The sequence below is a fragment of the Miscanthus floridulus genome, unplaced genomic scaffold (assembly GCF_019320115.1).
Source record: "Miscanthus floridulus cultivar M001 unplaced genomic scaffold, ASM1932011v1 os_2532_1_2, whole genome shotgun sequence".
Lineage (NCBI taxonomy): Eukaryota > Viridiplantae > Streptophyta > Magnoliopsida > Poales > Poaceae > Miscanthus > Miscanthus floridulus.
In genome coordinates, this window is record NW_027098355.1 from 50,711 (window position 1) to 56,710 (window position 6,000).

Consider the following 6,000-nt stretch of genomic DNA (forward strand, 5'->3'; position numbering starts at 1 on the left):
ATGCTTTTATCTGAGGATGTCACTTATGCTAGCAACGTATTTGTAACTTATATTAATGTAATCATTTGAAAGTTATGTTGTTTTCACTAATCGCTTTTGAAATCCAAACTTGTACTATTATTTATGAACCTATTTGTAATATTATTTTCCGCTGCAACTCTGTGTATGTGACGTGTATTTGCTTAATCACGCGATTTTGGTTGTGATGTTGATTTACCGAGGTCCTGCGTGACACTCGACGGACTACCGGGTTTATATAAGTGAGAGTATGCGCGTGTCAACGTGTTAAGCGGGGACAGCCGTACTTGATCTTGTATAAATTGGACGGTTCTGTCACACTATATATCTATCTATTATCTACTAACTCTGTCCACAAAAGAACATAATTGTGGGATTCGTGCTAGTCAAGCTTGTCTATATTTGACCAACTTTATAGTAAATAATATTAGTATTTATGTCTCTAAATAATTTTATTACAAAAATATATTCTATAACTAATCTAATCATAGTTATTGTATATCATGAATATTGGTACTATTTATACAAATTTAGTCAAAGTTTAAACTGTTGACTTCTTGAAAAATAAGAATTGCATTTTTTTTGGACAGAGGGAGTATCTATCTATCTATCGTCTTTTGTTACTTAGAAGAGTTCCCAACATACTATGTCTATATCTATAAGACTACATCTATCTATCTATCTAATATCAATGAGCGAAAATTTCTTCTTTCGTCACTTCAAAGAGTTCCCAACATATATATTCTCTCCACTGCGAATCATGATTGTGTACACTTTCTAATATTATTGAAATTTTACTTTTTAGTTTTGTCATGTTTCTTAATTTCTTTTTTTCTATTCCATTCTATCTAATTTGTTTTTTCTTTTGGATTTTTTGCTGGTATATATCTATTTCTAAGTTTTTTTCGTTCCATTCGCTTCATCAATTTCTTTTGTTTCTATTCCATTTCATGTGCTTAGTTTATTTGCATTTATGTGTTGTCGATATATCTATATGAACTGCCTGTGATGCTTATTGTGAACTAAGTGTGATGCATGTAATGTTTATTTGAGTAGAGTACATTATACGTCACCGAACAATAAAAACAGGAAATATATGGTCGCTTTACCGAGTGTTACACTCGACAAAGAGGCCTTTTGCCGAGTGCTAGGGTAAAAACACTCGGCAAAGCGGACACGTGGTAAATTTCTGTGCATTCTGGAACTAAAATGGCTTCTTTGCCGAGTGTCTGCGCTATGACACTCGGCAAAGAAGCCAACATGTGTACGTTCTAGGCCAGTCTTTGCCGAGTATCCAGTATTTGACACTCGGCAAATAAGGCAGGTTTGCCGAGTGTCAGGTTTGGGACACTCGGCAAACGCACCGTGACCGTCTCTGTGCCGTCGCGTTACTTTTTTTCGCCGAGGGTCGATTTCAGCTCTCGGTAAAGTATTTGCCGAGTGCCCGATAGAAAACACTCGGCAAAGAGACGTTTACCGGTACTGTAGATGTCGTGTGTTGTTTGCCGAACGTTACACTCGGTAAAGCATTTGCCGAGTGTTTTATGGGCTTTACCGAGTGCCTGTGGCACACGACAAAGTCACGGTTTTCGATAGTGCACCCCACGGGTTCCATGCCTCTGGCTGTAGCCGCTAAGTGTGAAGCAGCGTCGCAATCTACCAAATCCGTAAGCATGCCACTTACTCCCTCCGTCAAAAAAATATATATAATTGTAGGATCAGGTGCGTATACCAATGCAGCTAGGAAAATTACCAAAATGCCCCTAAGATCAACGCACAGTGCATCCACCAGAGGTACTGGCCATGCGGCAGTACTCCACAGAAGCTTCTGGAGCATATGACGTGGACAAAAAAAATGAGTGGAGGAGAGGGTGCCCGAACGTTCGCATGTGAGTTTTTTTTACTTTTTAACGAGTACGGCAGCCATTTTTTCTAATATCAGATGGACGGATGTGCCTTGCAAATGGGTCCCACATAGGATACGGTACCCTATCCAGCTACCTAGGATTACATTTTTTGTTTGATAAAATTTGAATTGTAGAGTTATATTATTTTTTTGGGACTGGGGGAGTAAAATACGCGCGTTGTCGCGGCTTGGATACGAGCGCGACGCGACCCGACGCGAGTAGAACCGTCGGTCGCAACTCGCAACGCAAAGCAGTTTCCGGAAGGGTCAACCGTTAACCCTGGCAACCAAAAACTTGGGCGAGGCGGCCGCACGTCCAGGTCAGGTGGACCGGACGAGGACCCGGAACATCTCGCAAGCGCGACACGGCATCTAGACCTGACTGGTATTCGGTCGCAGCTTTCCTTCCTACCCTTTTCTGGGAAAAAAAAGACAAACTCGTAGCAGCTTCCACTTTTATGGGGGGCTGTTCGGATACTACTACTAAAATTTAGAAGATGTATTGAGAAAATGTTGTATGAGGGTTTGAATACTAATAAAAGAATAAATTACATAATTCATCAGTATTCCACGAGACGAATTTTTTAAATCTAATTAATTTATCATTAGCACATGTTTACGGTAGTAAAACATTGTTAAATCATGGACTAATTAGGCTTAAAAAATTCGTCTCGTAAATTAGTCACAAACTATGCAATTAATTTCGTAATTAGTCTATATTTAATACTTCATACATAGAAGGGACAACCAAAAACCTCCTTAGACCAGTTTCAATGGGGATTCCATAGAGTTTTATAGGCATTAAATATGCTGACATGGCACTGTCTTGATGAAGAGAGAAGATAAAAGTTTCATAGGAGTAGAGAGAGTTTTATGAGGATGAAACTTTTCTGCACTGTTTCCAAATTATGAGTACGTTAAAAACTAGGAGATGAAACCTCCACCGACACTGACCTTATTCAGAGTTTGCAGTGCTCTGCCCGGGCCAGTCACGATACCATGCATTATTCATTCCACGTGCCCTGGTCACGAACTACCACGAGTCAGCCTGAGCCGGAAAGCCGAGCAGCACAGCACAGCACTGATGATAAGAAAAAAGGAACATAGTAGCTTCTGTTTTCAGAATCACTGGCAGTGTTCCGGCTACACTTTAAGGCCGCTAGTTCGGTTTATTTTATCAATAAGAACAGTATTTTTTTTCACAATATTTCAACATAAACAAGGTTCCTCATTGTAAACAGTGTTTTTAATCTTAGCCGAACACTCTCAATGGTTACTGCCTCTGGCTTGTACGGCTACTCTATTCGTCCTATAAGTAATAAAAATATCATTTTCAATCAAGACATGTTTCAGATTTCTAGCTAGCTAAGATGGCGAGCAGGGTTATTAGCTCTCTAAGATGTATATAATGAAACCACGGGAGGATGGAAATACATATAGAACAATTTTAATTTAATGACTCTCCAAATAATGATTTAAGGAACTATGTTGACTGATTTATTGTGAGAGAAAAACGCTGTACCATGGCTGATAAATCAGGCTTTTTGTCAATTGTTCATTAGGCCAGATCATAGCCGGTGACTGACCACACTCAAAGTTGTAGGCCCCGTTCGCGTGCCCTTAAACCCGGCTTGATCCACTTCTTTTTCCATCTAGAACAGTGTTTTTCTCTTACAAATTTCTTCAGATTCCTCCAGAATTCCTCCGAGCGAACAGGGCCGTAATTGGATCAAAAGCGGCCGACGGATTGAAAATTGACCGTGTATGCATAGCACACATCTGTATTAGAGGATCAAATGAACCAGACCATGTGGAATGAAATATCACATTTAAGTGTTTTAATAAGCGACAGCGACTTTTTTTTGTTGCAAAATAGAAGGTAAATTTGTTAAAGGAAGCTGAAAGGGGTAATCGATCTATTAAAAAAATGGCTGTGTTATATAAGTGATCATATATATATGAAGAAATGTTGCCATGAGTTTTATTTCGCTACCGGGATACCTAACATCAAACATGTCAGGACTGAGTACAGGGGCGTTTAGATCCAGCTACTAAAATTTAGGAGGTGTATCGGGAGGATGTTGCATGCGGTGTTTGGATATTAATAAAAAAACAAATTTCATAATCCATCAACACTTCACGAGATAAATTTTTTAAGCCTAATTAATCCGTCATTAGCACATGGTACTGTAGCAAAACATTGTTAAATCATGGACTAATTATGCTTAAAAGATTCGTCTCGCAAATTAGTCGCAAACTATACAATTAGTTTTGCAATTAATCTATATTTAATACTCTATGCATATGTCTAAACATCCGATGCACCCTCTAAGCCATTGAGGGTCTCTGAATTTGCAGATCCTAAATCCTAACGATGCAGGGCAAAAGAACCAAGAATTGGGGGCCATGGGCCATGGGACACGTTCCGCATACAACGGTTGGGCCTGGGACGCTTATTGGTTTCTAGCTGGGCCATCACCAACGTTCACAGGCCCATACGCCATATACCCCATTCTCTTCATCTTCGTTTTTTTATTTAACTTGGCTCTCGCTTCAGACGATCTGACAGTTTCAGGTTAGCCGGTGACTATCTGAATATCGTGAAGAGTATCTAGTAAAGAGACCTCATAATCTACAGACATGTTATCCGGGAGATCAATGCGAGGAAGACAACTTTTCAAAGTGTCGAGATTGTTCATGAGCATAAGGACTCAAATATCAATGCTCATAGAATAACTCGTAGCTCGATCTATGCCGAGTTAGGATGATGGGGTGTACGGTTCATGAACGTGTTCGTAATATGTACAATCTCCCTAGCCGAATAAAAAGGGTGGTATTACTAAAAAAAATTAACTTTTTTTAAAATATATTTAAACTAACATAGTAGAATGAAAACTTAATTTTTTTAGATTTAATAACTCTTTTGCCTGCGCTAATCCACGTGGCACAACAAGACAACGATGTCACGGCACTTTTTTATTTTTGAGAAGGATGCCGCGGCACATCTGCCACCGTGATGACGAGGCGGGCTTTTTTTTTGTCGCAAATGGTGCGACAAAAACTTGTACACCTCGCCAGAGAATGGCATGTGGCGAAGTAGGCTACCCTTTTGAAATGCATTTTCTCCCATGTAATGCTTAGAGCATCTCTAGCAGTACTATCTAAAATAGACTACCTATTTCTCTGTTTGGGTAGCCACCTATTTTCATTGTACCTAAATTCTGCTCCCAACTCCAACAGTGCTACCTAAAACTAGCTACCCATTTTCATCCTAGCAGAGAATGACATATGGGTCCAACATGTCATCCTCAATGGTGTTCTTCTCGCCACAGATGAGCCGGAGGTGCGCCGGGAGCCATCGCCGGAAGCAGCTCGCCGCACCACGGTCAGCTCGCCGCGTCGCGGGCTGCAGGTCGCTCGCCGCGCCGCGCTGGGGCTGCTCACCATGCTGCTCGCCGTGCTGCGCCGGGGACTGCAGGCCACGCTGTCCGTGGAAGAACAGCCGGCCGGGGAGGGCGCCGTCGCTGGGGAAGAAGAGCCGGCCGGGGAGGGGCCGTCGTTGGGGAAGAAGAGACGACCGGGTAGGGCATCGTCGCTAGGGAAGAAGGCTGGGGCGGCGCGGAGGAGTGCCGCCGGCGGTGGCAGACCTCCAGATCCGGCTGGGGCGGCGCGGAGGAGGGCCGCATGACGGGGAGAGAAGCCGCAGGCGGCGCCGTCAGACGGTTGCGAGTTTGTGCAGGAGGAGAGAGAGGAAGGGAGAAAAATAGGTAGCCAGGTTTGTTGGCCCAACAGATCTAGGTAGTGGGAAGGAGAATTTGTTGGACCAACAAAAGTAGGTAGTCAAGTAGGTAGCCTGTTGGAGTGAGTTTTTTTTGGCCTCCACTACCCAAATATAGAATATGTAATCTGTTTAGCAGCCTGCTGGAGATGCTCTTAGTAATCATAATCAGAGTCTAAATTTCACAAAACTTAATATGTGCACCGTACAAAGTGTACATATTCTATTTCAGTGACATGTACAACTCCAAGTGCTATATATTTTAAAATAGGGCATACATTATTGCTACGTCGAGAGC